Source organism: Mycteria americana, chromosome 1 (assembly GCF_035582795.1).
Source record: "Mycteria americana isolate JAX WOST 10 ecotype Jacksonville Zoo and Gardens chromosome 1, USCA_MyAme_1.0, whole genome shotgun sequence".
Lineage (NCBI taxonomy): Eukaryota > Metazoa > Chordata > Aves > Ciconiiformes > Ciconiidae > Mycteria > Mycteria americana.
Genome location: NC_134365.1, coordinates 162,268,396 through 162,286,857, shown reverse-complemented (window position 1 = coordinate 162,286,857; position 18,462 = coordinate 162,268,396). Strand labels below are relative to the sequence as shown.

The window sequence follows — 18,462 nt, the reverse complement described above, 5'->3', positions numbered from 1 at the left end:
CCCCCAGATCTCTTTCTGCAGGGCTGCTCTCCTGCCTCTCATCCCCCAGTTTGTGCGTATAACCAGGATTACCCCACCCCAGGCAGAGAATCCGGCACTTGCTCTTGTTAAATGTCATACAGTAGGTGATTGCCCAGCTCTCTCGTCTATCCAGGTCTCTCTGTAAGGCCTCTTTACCCTCACAGGAGTCCACAGCTCCTCCTAGTTTAGTATCATTGGCAAACTTACTTAAAGTACATTCGATTCCTGCATCCAGATAATTTATAAAAACATTGAAGACCACTGGCCCTAAAATTGAGCCCTGGGAAGCCCCACTGGTGACTGGCTGCCAGCCTGATGTAACCCCATTTACTATAACTTTCGGTGAGCAATTGGCTGACAGGTCGGGCTCAATGTATTATGGACTTTTCTAGCTGTGTGGTGGACATTTTGTCCAGAATGATACTGTGAGAGACAGCATGAAAAGGTTTGCTAAAATCCAAAACCACCACATCTACTAGCTTCCCTTGGTCAACTAGATGGGTGACCTTGTCATAAAAGGAAACACTTGTATATTTTGGTCGACTGCAGAATGACAAGTGAAAGAAGCCAAGCTGTAGGCCAGGAGAAAATAATACTGAAGGAGAATCATGTATGTTTTGCAGTCCTCAGAAATTCACATCCTCATTTTCCGACCATTTCCATTCAGAGATTTCCCTCTTCTCACATGAATGAGCGCATGGATGTTGGAGGTAAATACCAGCACAGGACATGTTCCTCATCAGCTACGAGACACACCTGTACCAGCCACCAAGATGACACGGTTGTAAGAGGGCAGCACAGCTGGAACAAGTATTTCAAAGGAACACTGGAGACATCACAAAAGGTACCAGTAAAATCTCGTTTAGAAAAATTACAAGTGACCTCATCTGTACTCAGAAACATCAATGAAAGGTACAACAAGTGCACAGATGGGAAAGTTGTTCATTTCTTTGATCACTCTATTTTATAGGGTTAAAAATAAAGAGATGGAATGGCTTAGACTTGCAAATACAGACTTATTCTTTTTACCGTTGTGTGAGTTGCATTATCTTACAGCAAGCATCTATGACTTTTTTTTCTGCAGTTACGGATGTCTGTATTTAATGATTTGAAGGTGGTCCTATGCGCCTAAAAGTTTCATATTTTCCAGCACCAGGTAATTTTGTGAAGGATTTTACTTCTACAAACCAGGTGGTTTCCATCTGCAATATGTTCCTACATCATGACAGCCTATACAGTAGCTGAAAAAGCATTTCTTTTTTTTGGGAAAAAAAAAAAAAAAAAAAGCAAGCATTCTAGGGACATAAGTCTTCAAAGTTACTTTGGGTGCACATCAGAGCACACTCATGTACCGTAAGGCATTCAAATATCTAGAAGAGTGTCCAACTACACCTATCCATCAATCCAGACTTTGTGTTGGGAAAAGAGGCACGGAGGGCAGACAAGGCAATATTACAATATAAAATGTTCTGAATGACTCAGGCTAGATCTTAAGATGTAGCCAATTTAGGACTGGAGCAGATCCCAAGCAAAGGTGATTATGCTTCAAGTACAAATTAGCATATCCTCTGACTAGCTTTAATATCTCCCCTCTACAGCTTCCTCACACACCCCAAACATGGGACAAAATTACGAGAGAAGAGCACGGCTAAACTGGCTACATTAGTAGTCAACAGAGCAGACCAAAGGGGATGCACAGATTTCAGCATGAAAAGGGTAACTGCCAAACTAGTATCTGGTACAAACTACCTTAGGTACACTGCCTATACCATGGGACATGAGGCGGAAGTGACAATGGAAATACTATATTCATCCTTTTCCAGGGTTTGCAATGGGTTTTATTTTATTTCTCTGCTTTATTGGGATCCTACCTTTCCAAATAGGTCCCAAATACCTGGTAGTATGTAGAGCATCCTCCAATTCACTTCCTTATACTTTACTTTTTCCAATTTTAGTGTCAGTGAACAGGATGAGTAGGACAGGAAGAGCAAGTCCTAAGACTTCTCTATCCTTCCAAGTGAAAACTTTCCTCTTGCATTGGGATCAACAGACATTTTCAACACACACCCCCTCTCAGCACAAACTGATACAGGATATAAAACCAACTGCTCTTCTTGTTAGCAACTTTCCTCCTAATTTAAATTTATAACCACCATTTATAATTTATTTTTATGCCACAACTAAAGAGAAGAGCCTTCACTAAATACCATGGAGAAGTCAGCACCATGCTTTTAAAAACAGACTACTTCCACTGAAAGGTCTTGGCTCATAGCAACATTTCACAATGGAAAGCTGAAATAAGAAGGGAAGATTTTACAGATTAACCAAATATCATATTTTTGGACTTAAGGTGATGTTAACTGAAAATTTTAAAGATAAATATTATCGATACAATGTTGAAAATGCACAAAACATTATTTAATAACTGCTTAGTCCAACTTGGCAGTAGAAAGTTACATTTCAGCTCTTGAACAAATCAATCACTGCCCTCCCAGTGCCACTCCCCTGCCCAAACATCATGTAGTACAGCAATCTCTGGTAACTCCCAATCCCTAAATACAGGAATGTTATTATTCTGAACACCATTTGTCCCAGATTTGACAGACAGTATCTAGGGACATTTGGAAATCTCAGTTAATTTTACTTCTGCATTCTTTAAGCAAATAATCACTTACTGATGCTAATTAACTGAAGAAGAATTAAATAATATAATTAGAGAGTTACACTAGACACAAATCAAGAAATAGTGTACTACTTAAGACACAGGAAAAAGATAAACTATACAAGAATTTGATTCTGTCTTTTTGATATGGCTTAAAAAGAAAGGTGATGAACAAATCACTTCTGATTTTCCACATGTGAACATTTCTTTTAAAATACATAACTCAAATTATTGTCAAATGACAAACCTTCACTGGTTCGCTATTTACTCCACAATAACTATCAATTAATAAAGGCATGCTTCTGAATACCTAATGCATTACATTTTTTACTTTCAACACCTGGTGTCACCAGAATAACGCTGTATATTTCTAAAATGCTCTGCAGTTGTGTGTGCTTTGATTTTAGGGCAGTTAATACTTCAAAAGAAGTGGAACCATAGAAAATTATGGGAAGCAATGCACATCGACGATTTTTGTGGTTAAATGATACATTATCAGTTAACTGACCATGACAGGTCATTTTAAAAATGAAGCTCAAGGTGTCTAAAAGCCTTCATCCCTTAGTCAAGGTCAGAAGCAAAGTGAAAATTCTGCTCTATCCCCTTATTTTGAGCAAGCTAAATCCTACACCTGTTTTGCAAAAAGGCTTTAACTGGTGACTTCTGCTACACCAGAATTTAGCTAATCGCAATTAATTTTTGTTCTGGCTAATCACTACTTTTCTGTCTGGTCTAGGGCTGTATTAATTGGTTATTATGACGGTTCCACTGAGAATAGACAGAGGGGAGTGATTTTGATTGATTATTGTTTGGAGCTCCTTGTATCTCCAAGATACTAAATAAAAAATTAACTATCAAAGAAGATTTAATTAATCTCAGTCTCTCCTTCCTTCCACTCTATCAGCAAGACAGAGCTGATAAAAAATTGACATATTCATGGAAAGTGCAAAGAGAGTCAGCATTGGTGACCCTGTATTTCATTAAAATAATGAGAAAGTACATGTATTTATTTGCTTTAAACTTTAGATAATGGGCATAAGAGAATGAAAGCTTTCTCAGTTTTTGATGCTTATTTCAAAACCCAAATGGAATTATGGCAGGCAGTTAGATCAACTGGTATAACATCTAAGTTGTGCTATGTTTTTTAAGTATAGCTTTTCAAATAAATTAGTGAAAGAATCCTGAACTTTTGAAAGAAGTCATAAGCTTGTTATACAAGAAATATTGGAAATACTGTATTATAACAAACGAATGCAATACTTTAGAGACTTCAGAACCTTTCGATTCTATTTTGGAAGAAAATTCTGTATCGGAAAACAGAGGAACATGTGGTCAAGATATTTGTAATTAATTTTGTAAAAACATATTCAGACTGACATCTCCCTTCCACTAATTACACGAGCTTTCTACAGCAGACATTCCAAAGTCATATTGTCTTCCAATATTTTTTCAGTAAGATATAGGGACTTCTATAGGTATGGGGTTTTCAGGTTTTAGTCCAATCACTGTGGATTTTAAAGCTAGAACAAAAAGGCTAACACTGATACAGGAATTATTTTCAGGTGAATACATATCTAGGATCCATAGACAACATTTGGAGGAGATCCCTATGCTCCAGCAAGGCACTGACTAGCTCTCAACTGATTTGTGGGGCGAGCTTTTTGATGGGACAAGATCAAATCACCTAAAAGGAAAACAGGCAAGCAATGCAACCTTGAATACTGCTATCACGTAACATAACCCCATATAAAGAAAAAAAATCATGGAAAGCAGAAAAAAAGCTGAAGCCTGAGAAGAGGGATGCTGAGTCATTAATAAAAAGGAGCTTTTCTCCCAATTGCTTGATTTAAACAGATGTTAACATAAACAAATAATTTTTAAAAGAGACTGCCTAAGTCTGGTGGGCTAACAGAGTTAGACAGGTCTTACGTGCATGATTTATTTAGTATAACACCACCACTTGTCCTCTCCAGCTTCTTCAGCATTTCAGGACAAAAAAACCCCCAAAACAAAAAGATAAAACAAACACCAGAAGTTTTCTGTAAAACAAAGTGGCGATTATTTTAGGACTCCCTAGCCCCTCATCCCTTCTTAAAAGGGAAAAATACAAAAAAACCCAGGTCTTAAAGGACCCCTTTCTCCCATTTTCTCCCAAAAGATACAAGCATTCAATGATCGCTGAATCAAAATGTGCTTAAACTTGACATGAACAGGAGCATAAGTACAACTGGTGAAGTAATACACAGGTCAAAAAGGTTTGTCTAGAGCTGGTCAACAGAGTAGCCTGACATCTCCTGCCCGACCTGCGCTCAGCGGGAGAGGCTGAGCAGGAAAAGACTGCCAAGACAGACCTAGGAGACACCATTTGGATGGAAACACCCGCTATTCCCAATGTCAGTTCCTACGGAAGAAAGAAGGGATGCAGACCTTCTAGCACTAAAACCTAGGATTTAGAATACACACAGAGGTAGTTTCCTACCTCTACAGCTGGTAAGATGTGTGGATGCTGAAAAGCAATCATCTGTCTTGATCTATACTAGTTACTTATCTTGACCTTGGTAGAACTTTTGATGCTGTTGCTCATGATATTCCCACATGCAAGCTAGAAAAACATGATTAACAAAAACTGTTGGTACTTAGGTAAAACACTGTTTAGAAAGACCATTTAATATTTATCAGAGGTTCATCTCAAACTGGACATATGTACAAAATTTGTTATATTAATTCCAGTAGCAGGGAAGTACTGGTAATGAAAATACTCCGAGTTGTGAAAGATGCAGGTAATGCCACAACACAAAAAAGGCTGTGCACAAGGCTAATGAGAGTTGCAAGCCCCTGCACAACTGCTGCTCTGCAGCAGCCATTCAAGCAAGGCCAGTGCAGAGTTCTAAAATTAGCCAGGAATAATCAACTGCATAAACAAAATCTGGAGAAAGATCAGCATAACAGCAGTTCTGCAGAAAGAGAATTGGCAATTATAATGATCATGAACTCAACATGAGTCACCAATGTGGTACTCTTGGAAAAAAATATCCTAATGTTTACATACAAACAAGTGCATCACTAGTAAGACAGGTGAACATAATCTCCTGCTCTGGTCACATACTGAGTAGTATGTCCAGCTTTGAGCAACTGTACTTCTAGAGAAATGTCATCAGATGGACTGAAAGATGAGAGAGAGCAATCATAGGTCAAGAAACCACAACCTATAGAGGAAAAAAAGAGTGTGTACTGTCGCTTATTTTAGAGAAATCACTTATTTTAGAGAAAATAGGGTCGTGCCTTTGCGTATATGAAAGCATACTGTAATAGAAAAAGAGAAGCAGTAAGCTTCTTTCCACATCGACTTGGACAGAAGACCCAATGAGCTTAAATTCCAAAGATGGACATTAGGAAAGACTAACCATCTACTGGTAAGCACAGTGCCTAGGAAGAGCCTAGACCATCCAGGAAGGCTGTGAATCCTTCATTGCTGACTACCCTCAACAACAAGTCAGTCAAATCTCCATCAGAAATAAAACTACTGCTGCCAAACTTGCCTTTTGCCAAGGAACTGGACGAGACAATCTCTTAGCTCTCCTTTAAAAAGTAAAAATAAAAGGCAGTTTGATTCATATGCTATGCATGGAAAGTAATGCTAGACTCACGGAGACTGCAAGAGACTGATTCTGTGGTCCAGTCATTAGATTCCCACTACCTCAAAAGAGATTTCTAGATCCCACTCCCTGCCTGTTTATACATGGTACATTATGCAATTACTTGATTTTGGAGGTTTTTTCCCCAAATAGCAATAACCCTGAAAAGAGAGAATGAAACATTGGACTCCCACCCATTCCCGCTCCACATAGTGCCTCCCAAATACACTCAGAGATAGAATCCCGAGGTACTACACTGAACGCTCTCTGACCCCACGAATCTTGCATTGCTTTCTGCACTGTGATCCAGCTTCAAAAGTCCAAGCTGCAGCAAGACCGAATGCTCCTAAGAGACATGGGTTAGAGCCCTCGGGGCAGAGGGCATGAATCTATTTTTTCTACTTTCTAGGAGATGGCACAGTCCAAGACTGTTGTTAGTCGTGAAGCTGGCTTTGGTTGGATCTGGCACACGAGGTATGTCTGGCTCAAAGGCGGAGCAGTGCCAGGCCAGCTGCACATCTTTGGCACTGAAAGAAGACAAAGTGCGAGAGCGACCCAGGACTGCACTGCCGCAGCCTCAACAACAGCTGCACGGCTCACTGTTACCATTCCCTCTCTGAAGCTTCTGCTTCTCAGGTAGAAAGCTACACAGGCTTGTGCCCTTCAGGGTTTGCAGGACAGCCATCCCGTTTTATGTACTGTATGTAAAAGCAGCTAGAAATCCAAGTCTAAAAAACAAGCCTTCTCTCCATTTTGTCTATTTTTCTTCTCAAACACTGTTTTCAGATCACAGATGAGACATTTGAATTGCAAGAAGTTCTGAAATAATTGCTATTTATTAGAGATCTTTAACATGTAATTACATTTTGTTTATAGGCATATGCTTTATTTTATTTGTCCTACTGATAGCAAGCTGGTGAGATAAATCACTTTGATACAGAATAATTGAAAATCCATACCCTCATGCAGTTTTCCTCCAAGCTGTCAATGTGGCAACTGTAGACAAGATATACCACTATTTTTCTAGACATACAGGAAACAATCTTGCGCACATATTTGTTCACAGACTGTTTTCGGCATATGTGATCTCACTGGAGATTCACAGGCAAATTGTTACACATGCATACAGGTGTAATCCAGAGCAATGCCATAGGTTTTATTAAAAAGAACAATGTAAGCTAATACATGTTTCTTAGAAAGATAGTTAAGTGATTATATTGTGGTAGCTCAGACAACATGCTACAAAAGTTACATGCTACAGAAGTGCTGCCCACACTGGATCCAATCAGAGTTGGATCCAAGAAGAGCTGTGTAAGTAAATACTAAACTCGTGCATGCTGTTAATACTGCAGAGTTTTTACAGATCACGAACGTACAAGATTACTGGGGAGTTTATTCCTGCTAAGAGATAAAATAATTAATCTTAAGACTGTCTGTTCCACTGCCACCGAAAATATTTCCTAACACTTTTCCTAAGCACTCCCAAAGCATCACTACTATCTAAAGTAAAAAGAGAGCTGACAATGTAGTTGGGCTGATGGGCTTAGTGAGCTAGTGTAGAGAATCAGAGAGGGGGGAATGTCGAAGAAATAATCCATCCCATGTATAAGCTCAAAAATCAGCCCAATAGATTAATTTTTGAACTGTCTGATTTGAAACCAAATTACCTGATTTGGCAGGGTCATGAAAGGCAAATTATCCTAAAGGCAGCATCATCTGCTCCTTACTTCTAGTATCATACTTACCAGGTCAAATGTCTGCTGCACCACTCTGCAGACCCTGCTTAAAATCAGGTTACATCAACACTGATGGCCAACCACAAAAAAAACAAAATAAAAATTAAAACATATTTGATTAACCTAGAATTGAAAGGTCAGTCGTGGACTTTATAATTTTTTAAGTCTGTCATAAGATTTAGGGTGCAAAGTTCTGTCAAAAGAATAACTATAATTAACAATATTCAAAACTGAAATGGATCACCGTGTCAATGAATAAACATTTCCCGTATTCATAATATGACTGTGGTAATAATATACCTCTGCTAAATGCAGCTAAATTATAAGGCCTAGTTGAGTTTTCACCTAAAACAACAATGAAACGGAAGTTACAGATAAGACATATAGGCTACAATTTGACAAATTAAAGAGGTTAAATCATTGTTTTGAATAGAAATATAGAAATTGGAAAAAAACCCCTTCTCTGCATTAGTAAGTTCATCATGTACAAAATTAAAGATACTTGATGGCACCCATTAATGTAGTAAACTGTAATTAAGCATACTTAATTAAAAGACATAATAACTACTAGCAGTAAAAGAACAGACTAGATGAGCAGATGGATCCAGATAGATTTTGACGTAATTTCTTGATATTTCAACAAGATATATAAAGGTAAATATAAACAAGAATAGAAGGGAGAGGAAAAAACAGCCAGCCAGTATATCTCATTAAGAAGCCCCATACTAGAAAGATGAAAAAACACCAACAACCTCTTTTCTCTGAACTGCACCTGTTTGTCTTCTCCAAGATGTTTTGTTTCTGTTAAGCAGGTTTCCTAAAGCTTCACATAACTACATAAATAACCACATTACTAAGAAATTTATTATGTCTGGAACCACAATCATGAAGTAAGGCCCACTGCCTTAGGACAGTTTAATCAAAAGAAATAAATCATTAACCTAAAATATAATTTAAATCTCTTAAATATTGATTTTCTTTTATGCTCATTCTCTCTTGGATTTGACTCCTGTTAGAGATAACAGTTAAGTGAACAGGTTTCTATCTACAGAGTCCACAGAAGGCAGAGATACTTCTTTCTGAGCCCTTCATATGACCTTCCCCAAAGACACTCTTCCCAACCAGACAAAGTTCCTAACCATATAACTTTGTGTTACTTTTCATGTTTGAAATGAGCTTCAGAAAGCTTTAGTAAGATTTGGCCAGTGGCTGGATTCATATTCTGAAAGTTTTCATAGCCAGTATATTTGAACTACATCACAGCAAGCACTGCAGCCTTGGAGCAGATTACTGGTTTGATGTGCGAAACGTGTATGTGTATGATAAGTGTCCTGCTGGAATTTATTCCCTACGTAATTTTCAGCTAAGGCAAAATTAAGCCTGGGGCTCCACTGCATAAATTGTGTTGAAACATTTCTCTCATTCATATAGTTTCTCAGTTATTTATACATTTTCTTAATATAGTGCAAGCTTAGCTCTGTGCAATCCCATCTAAATTTGATTTAGTTATTCTCCTATGCCCACATCCAAACGTAATACTTACCCAACAGTATCTCCACACCTCACAGGCAACACAAGACAAAGCAGTACTTTGTGTTGTGCAAAGTGATGTCGTTTTAAAGCACTGCTTCAAAGTACAGGTTGCCACACTCCATACACGTGCTACACTCATTCCCCTCTCAGTGAAAATATTATGCAATACTGAGCTCAGATTCTTGCTTACTCATTCTACAGAAAATCTAAGTTCTGTTGGCTTCACTAAACTATAGCCTCAAAGAAAATCAATAGCAATTGATATACACTCTTAAACATATTTAAATGCTGACATTCACTCCAAGATTACATTTTCCACCTAGTAATCTCTAGTAGTCTCTTCCCCTCACTTTTCTGTAGGGTTGTTGCACCCTCTTTAGAGTTCTTCCTTTGCCCAGAATAAGTTTGGGCTTAAGTTGTTCTTCAAACCACAATCTCCCTTGAGCACGTGCGCAGACATGCAGTTGGGGGAATAAGGAAACCTAATGCCTGTGTCCTTCTTCTACTCCTATCTATAAATGCAAGACCATCACATCTCAGCTGACAACTATGGTTAGTAATTTTTTTTTCCATCCCTCATCCGATTATCTGTACCCAACTGCTATTGCTTAAAACTCTTTTCTTCGGTTGCCTCCAATTTTTCCACCAACATATTCTGATAACAGTTCATCTCTGAACAAGTCCTGTTGCGAGCATAAACCTGATCTGAATGATAAAAAAAAATCTGAATCCAATAATTTTCTCTTCAATTTGTTACTATGGATGCTTATGTTATTAATCCCTTTCTCCAGCCTCCTTACATTTCCCTTCCTTTTCCATGAACTTTTCACACAGCCCATGAAGGATTCCCATTTTTCCCCAGACTGAAACACTGACAAGAACCTGCTGCCTCACTGTAGAATGTCCTCTTGGTTCAGGTGAACAGGGTTGGGTGAATCCAGACAAGAGAGCGTATTCTGGCCCTCATTCAATATTTCACCAGTGCACAGCCCCATAACCCCTTGAGCACAGGAAAATATATAAACACCGTAGGCCAGAAGAACGTCATCACAAAAGGGAGGCAGGAGTTACACAGAAGGACAAACAGAAGGCTGGTGCTTAGCAGCATGGAGATGGACTGCATGGGGAAGAGCAATTACACAGGGTCTTACGAGCTAAAATCAGAGAGATGCCAAAGAAGGGGCCAATATCCCTTCACTGGACACCTGTAAAGACATTGACAGAACCAGTTACTTTAATGGGCAACATCTTCCAATTGCACTTCTGGACTTGCAAACCACTTGAGCCTCCGAGTTTGCTTTCCTGTGATACCAAATATTTTGTAACTTCTAGTTTAGGAATTGCAACTATAGATGCTACATCAACGATTGAACACTTCCTTTCAAGCTTGAAGCACATGCTATGTGCTACCAGAATCTGAAATACTTTGTTCCAGCACCCGCAGTGAATCGCAGGTCATGCAATTAGTTAAATTAGCTTAAAAAAGACAAAGCTAACAAAAGAATTAAAATAATTAATTTAAAGAATAAAAAGAAAATTAGTTAAAGACAAGAGGATTATAACTTCAAGAGGGGTCCTTTATGTACTTTGGCCTACCTAGCATTCCCCTCTACGTTAAAACAACCCATAATTTCTTCTAATGAAGCTATTAGCTAATGAAATTGTCATAGCCTTACTCTCGTATCACAACTAACATGAATCCCTTGTTCATCACTAGGTCTAAATGTCATTCAAAACCACCACGATCACCATTCTTCCAACACAAAACAAAAGCAAGACCCTTATTTCTCACTCACTACTTAGTCTCACTTCCAATATAATTTTTTTCAGCAATGTTTTGAAGAAAATTTGTTTATTTCCATTTTCCTTCTAGCTTTCAGCTTTTCACTGTATATATGGACTGTGCCTCTCCTGATGGGAAATAATCTAACCTGTTACCTTTGCTTTCTAGAGAAATTCACACATTCCGAGATCCAAGCAACAACAAAACTGTTATTTACAGAAGTTACAGTGGATAGAATCCATAGACATAATTAAAATTACATACTTATTTTAGTGCTAAAATTCAGTGTCCATACTGTAGCCTGTTTAAAATGCAATTAAACAACAAACACTTGGATTCAACATAATAGAATTCAGAAAGAATGCCGTTAATAACTTCTTATGAATCAGAAGGTAGTATTCACCTCACTTTAATTTCCTGAAGTTCGGAATCTAGGCTGGTCAGTCAGGCTTCACCAGTTGATGTAAAGAGATGTGAGCTGAATCTCTCACCACCAACTACAAATGAAACTCACATTTCAAATGCAAGTCTGTCATCTAAAGAAGTAGCTGAAAGAGGGGGGCAGTGGTGAGGTACAAACCCACAATTCTTATCAGTACTATGTGTCAGTAGAAAACAATAAAACCTTAATTATTTAAAGTCCTGTGCACAAACTGGACTTCCTACCAGAAGGCAAAATGCATCAAATGATGTATTTCACTAGATATGTAGACAACTTTTAGTTCCTGTGATGCAGAAGGCAGCAGCAGAGGTATAGGTTGGTACCCAGGATATGGACAGATACAAGAGAAAAACTGTAGAAGACTGACTCCAGATCAGCAGCAAAAAATATTTTGGAGAAAAGAGAAGTCTTTTATACTACCATTCCAAAACACTATTCGAACTGTCCATGATACTGTTACCAGAAAGTAACATAATGCCAACAAGTATTCCTGAGACTTGTGGAAAATATAAATAAACAGTGAGAGTTTTAGACCTGTGATGAGAAATGAACATCTATGTCTCCTTCCTCACTAACAGGAAAACTAAAACCCTGACCGTTGTTGGAGAGCCAGGACTCAGCCAGAAGTGCAGCACAGTAGTCAAGATGATGCTGGCTGGGATCCATGTTTCCTCTGACATCTCAATGATTTACCTTACTCAGCCTTACCTTAAGACTCACAAATGTACCTTGCTGAACAAAGAAAGCAGCAAAGAAGGCAAGCACCCTGCACTGTATTAATGGGAGCACAACCAGCAGATTGAGGGAAGTGATGATCTCCCTTTACTTGACACTCATTAGACCACACCTATGATACTGCATCCAGTTTCGGGCCCCCCGGAACAAGAAAGATATTGATAAACTGCAGTGAGTTCAGATGGTCATGGGGCAGGAGCACTTGCTCTGTGAAAAGAAGCTCAGGAAACTGGGTTTGTTCAACTTGATAAGAGATGGCTGTGGTGTGACCTAATAGCAGTCTTCCCATATCTGTGAGGAGGTTATCCAGAAGATGCAGCTAGGCTCTTCACTGTGGTACATGTGGGAGCTGGAGAAACAATACGTATGAACCAAGAGAGGCCCCGACTTGATTCAAGGAAAAGGGTTTTCATAATGCAGACAAACATTGAAGCAAGCTGCCCAGAAGGGTTCTGTAGTCACTGTCCCTGTAGGTTTTCAAGACACATGGGATAAAGCCTTGAACAACCTGGTCTGCCCACACAAGTGACCCTGCTTTGAATAAGGAGGTTGGACTAGAGACTCCTGAGGTCCCTTCCAACCTGAATTATTCCAACTATGATAAAAGTTGTGGGACTGTATCAGGCTAGACTAAATGAGTGGAGGGAAAGAAGAGAACTAGACTCATAATTACTCTGGTATTATTTGATAGCTCATACATTTAAAATTGCAGTATCGTCCTAATACAGATACTCTCGCACAGCTGAAGCCTGGTGCAGGTGGGATGATCTTCCTCACAATTACAGTGGTAACACACAGTACTGGAAAAAGGCAATGCTTCAGGGAAGGGATGAGAAAAAGCAATTCTACGTGGCCAAGGACTTCTGTCAGAATGTCAGCAATACGATGGTAACTCCGGCTGTTAGTAAACGACATGAGGAATTACAGTCAAAACACTGCAGAGAGAGGTGCTTATACAGGTAATTCCACAGGAAAAGAGGTGTCTTGTAAGACAGAGAAATCAAGAGTGACAGTGATATTCAATATGTTTTCTCAAGATGTTAAGAGCTAATAGCTGACACACTTAAAGAAATCACAGTGGCCAAAAACCTTAAGGTAAAGGACATTCTTGAAAAACACTGTAATGGTAAATCAATAGAATGTTGTATTACCCTGGTATAATCAGTCCTTCTTTAGCGTTAATTGGTTTTTGGAAGTAAGGAGAAAAGAGCTGTGTGTGACATGGTCCATAAAATGTAATTAAAGTTTTGGAGTGAAGAAGAACAGAATATTCTAAATAGCTACAGGTTTTGATTTAAGAACAGTGATTTACTACTGCTTGAATAGTTCTATTTTTGAAGAAAAAAGATATTAAGCACACTCTTTAGAGAGACAGAATGAAAAAGGTATTACATTTGCGAACCAAATGACGTGACTACATCCATACACTTCCCCTGCCTCTTATTAAATTATCTATGTAATACTTACCCTCTCTGTCAGAATGCTGCAAAAAAATATTTTGAAAGATGGGAAAAAGAAAGGTAGCATCAAGTCATATAGAAAATGCATCCTATCATGGCATGTGTTCTCTGCTTAAGCAGTTCACGCCACTTAAAACGTCATGCAAGTTTCACATTCAATTCTACTTAAATCAAGAGAGTTCTGAAAATTATTTGACCAGGTTCAAGTTCAAAGAGCATATGCTTTTAGAGCATGAGAAACATACAACAAGACTTGAATAGGAATAGAAAAAAGAAAGTACATTGCTCCAAAAAAGACATTACAAAAACTACAGACAGTGAAATGAAGTGTACTTTATGCTACGAACAGTAACTATTAACGCTACTTATGATTACACAGAAAAATGATTTGGCTAACCCATCAGAGAGTAAAAATGTCCTGGAGCTAGTAGCAGAAGGCAAATGCCACAACATACCCCTGGATTTTATTATTCTCTTATTTCACTTCATGACACCCTCATGACTGCACCTTTGTGCCTGTACCTACACTCACAAATTCAAAACATAGATCAGGCAGTGACCTCACTTCCCAAAAGTTCCCCAAGAAGAACAAATCCAACGACGTGAACAACAGAAGCAGAACAGGCAAAAATCGTGGTTACATCAGCAGTCACATGAAAGTCATTTTCAAGAGGAAACTTCTTTTGAAATAGGTAGTTGGGTTACTATTGGGAGTCATGAAAACGTATAGACAGAGTTAGAGGAATGTTGGTTGGAAGGGACCTTTGAAGGTCACCTAGCCCAGCCTCCCCCTCAGAGCAGGGCTAAAGCCAATGCTAGACGACACTATTTCAAGTGAAGAGGCTGTGCTCAGAGTAACAGTGGGTGGGAGAGACAGCAGGATGTCTGGTGCAAAACCAGGCCTGGTTTGCGCTCGGTACTCTCCAGAGGCGCCTCGCTTTCCACGTCAAAAGTCAGCTAAGGAAAGCATGAACTGACATGATGATCCTTTCTAAAGGATAAAAAGCAGATGCTGCAGTAAGTGAAGCATTCAAAACAATATTTCTGCCCTGAACTGTTATCAGAAAATGATAGCAAAATCTCTGATCACACATATAAAGAAGTCACCTAAAGAAAATTTGTAAGGAGCAGATGACATGACAGGTATCGACAACATGACCTGTTTTCTTCTGTGACCAAGCGAAGCTTTGTTCAGTATTCTGGTGGTCTCAAAACAAACTCATGAACAAGCTCAAAGAAACTTGCTTGCAAAGCTGATGCAGAACACCACAGTAATTTGGAAAGTGAGGAGCAAACAGGCTGCAAGAACCCAAGCAAAATGAAGTACAAGACACATATTAAGTAGGTAATATTTGTCAGCAACAGGGTGCAGGTTTTAAAACATTAGCAATGTACGGGAAGTCCATTTTTTTGTTTAACATGTAACACCTTCGACAATTCAGGTTTCGAGACAGACAGTAACCGGGACATCGGTTCTGTTTAGCTTTTGTTTACCGATGGCAACAGAATGCTGTAATACACTTTGGTAAAAAGACATGTTCGTTTTCATATGACTTTGACAGCTACGATGGAGCGAGGGCAGGAGATGAGTGCTAGCTGAGGATACATACACTTTACAGACACAGTCTAGGTTTTTAAGGCTTTTCTCAGGGGGAGGGGAGAAGATGGAAATATGCCCATTTTTAATTCAGACATGCGAAATTTAAAGCCTCTCTTAATGGCCTATGTCACACAATGAACAGCTTTAATTGTCAAGAAATTGCTTTTCCAGGTTGACTGCCTGCTTAAACTAGAGAGTATATAAAACAAGTCCACTCTTCACAGAGTTCTACATGAAACAACTTGGTCATGGAGATATTTATAGTTGTGCCTCTGTACGTTAAGCTCTACATAAGTTGCTACCTTGATATTTTCAAAGCATGGCAAAAATTACGGCAGTAGCGAATTAAAAAGCCCTGAAGCAAACAATGAGGAAGTTGATTGGCTGGAGTTAACACAGATACAGCTAAATGAACCTTAACTCAAAAGCTAAAGGTTTACGTAACTCTAAAATGGAAAAGGATAAAGAAAAAGCAAGAAATGGAAATAGTGAAATGAAATACTTAGGAGGATAAAAGAAAGAAACCCAATGTGGTCCAAGCAATGCAGGCAAAAAGATAAATGCTCGGAAGTGTTATCTTGCAAGGACATAGCTATCAACTGTCACAGCTTCTCTTCACCTACGATACCGGAACTATTTTCTTTCTGTTCTCCCTCTAGTTTAGATATTTGTTCTTCAAATCCACTTCACTAATCCTTACAAGGTAAAGCTCTGTTTCTAAAATGAGTATTTGGATCATAACGAACACTTTTGTTTGGAGGATGCTCTGAACACCAGGAGAACGCGATGTGCTCACCACCTTGGCCCATCAGCACTGTTTCAAGTTCAGAGTTACAGACGAACTCCCTGAACGAGGTTGCACCACTGAAGCAACAGGCCTGCAGCAGACCAGCTGCCCCTGGCACACCGAGGCACACCGCCGTGACCCTACAGGCACCCGCGTCCCCGCGGCGGGAAAGGCAGCGCGGCGCCCGCCGAGGGACCTCTCAGGAGAGCAAGGACCAAGGACTCCGGAAAGCAAGGGCCTCACCGGCCCCGCGGCCCACAAGCCCGCCTCCGCCGCCCTCAGCCCGGCGGCCGCAGGCAGGGGGTGCCGGCCAGCGCTGCGGGGTGCTCTCCGCCGCGCCAGCGGGCCCCCTCCTCCCGCCGCAGAGCCGGCAGAGCTCTTCGCCGCCGCCGCCGCCCCCCCGCAGAGCGGCCCCAGCGGAACCCGCGGCCTCTGGCGAGCCCCGCGCGGGCGCCTCGCTTCCCCCCGCCAGGCGAGCGCCGGCAGCGGCCGGGCGAGCAGGCACCGCCAGGGCAACGCCCCGGCCCAACGGCTGCCGCGGAGACCCGCCCCCCGCCGCGAGCGCCGGCCGCTCCGCGAGCGGCTCATTGGCCGCGAGGAGACTCCGCGGCGGCGGCGTCACCGGCAGCGGGGGAAGGCGGGCGCGCGGAAGGGCACCGGCCGCTCGAACCGCGCGGGGCCGCCGCGTCACGTGGCGGCGAGGGCGGGCGGCCTCGCCCCGCCCCGCCCCGCTCTGCTCTGCCCCGGCGGCGCGGGTCCCAGCGCGCGCCCCCCCGGCGGCCGCTCGCGGCACTCACTCGCCAGCGCTGCCGGTGCCTCCGCCTGCGCTTCCGCCTGCGGCCGCGTCCTTCTGCCCGTCCCGGGGCGCCTCTCTGGGGAGTAGGCGGCGGGGCGGGGCGCAGCGGCGGGGCGGGGCTGGTCGCGGGGCGGGCGGGGGCGGGGCCTCCCCGCCCTCCCTCCCATCCCCGCGGGCCGGGCAGGTGGGGGCAGCGCGGGGTGTCCGCGGGCTGCGGGGCAGGAGGGCCCGGGCTGGGGTCGCTCCCCCGAGCCGCCCCGGCTGCGAGAGGGACGTGGAAGCCCGGGCAGAGCAGCCGGCCGGGCCCGGAGGCGGGAGAGCAGGGCAGCCCGTGCCGGCTGCCAGAGCAGTGGCAGAGGGCGCAGCGCCCTGCGCTCCCCGGGGAGAGGCGCTCCCAAAAAACCGGCAACAGCCAAAGAACCCAGGGTAGCGGCCCCCGGGCCTGCCGACCTGCAGGCCGGAACAAATGCGCATCGGGCACCACCACCTCAGGCAGCAAATCTGACTTTTAGAGAACTTGTAAAAGCGGTCATCATTTTAAAAAACGATATTGACTACTCCATAGCAGGGATTTTGGCTGTAGCCAGAGCTTTGATTTTGAGCCTGCTGAAGCGAAAGTTTTGAAGCGTGCCAAGTGGCTTTCTGTTCACCTCCTTGTCAGGCAGCTTCCCGATTCCCAGCCGGGGAAGCTGGCTCTGTAGGGATCAGTCTGCTTTTTAGCAAAGCATGCTAAGACTCCACACGGTAAAATCACTGTCAGGAAATGGTAGGAGGAATAAGAGAGCCGTATGCTCTGTTTGACGCTGGACAATTCAGTACTTGGTGACCTGGAGCGTACGAGCACCATGCTGTAGCCTGGTTATTGGGACGGCAAGTTACGTTTCGGTTTCAGTCCCTCCTCCTTGACTGGTCAGTAAGGTGAAAGCTGGGTTGCATCCGTTATAGACTATGCCCTTTCTTACACAATTAGCATTCAATAATTCTATTCCAGCTCTAAAGCAGGGTAAGATTGCTCAGAGTTTGAGGCAGTATCTCCTGCTTTGCTTTCTACAGCTTATTGTTTTAGAGGTTGAATTAATTAATTAGGTATTCCATCACTTTTCTCAAGTGCTGCTTTTTTTTCTAGGCATATGCATTCAACGTCAATACACTTGTGCAGGATCAAGATTTTGAACTCTAAGGGGAAGAATGTCTTCCTGTGTATCACAGTACCAGTCTACCACACCCATTAGATTTTCTTCCTAGCTTATAGCAGAATCCTGAATAAAAAAC

The 18,462-nt window shown here is 41.7% G+C and overlaps 1 protein-coding gene across 3 annotated transcripts in view; it reads right to left on the bottom strand.

The window, feature by feature from the left end:
* The window catches only part of GGACT (gamma-glutamylamine cyclotransferase), a 32,862-nt gene extending 15,589 nt beyond the window's left edge, over positions 1-17,273 (bottom strand). For 2 of the 3 annotated variants that reach the window (XR_012778926.1, XM_075526383.1), the window contains exon 1: positions 17,192-17,273. The gene's annotated coding sequence lies outside the window, so the exon portion shown is untranslated. Of the gene's footprint in view, positions 1-5,162; positions 5,268-17,191 lie in introns of those variants that run through there. The other variant, XM_075526397.1, reaches the window with a different exon arrangement.
* Between the last annotated feature and the right edge of the window lie 1,189 nt (positions 17,274-18,462).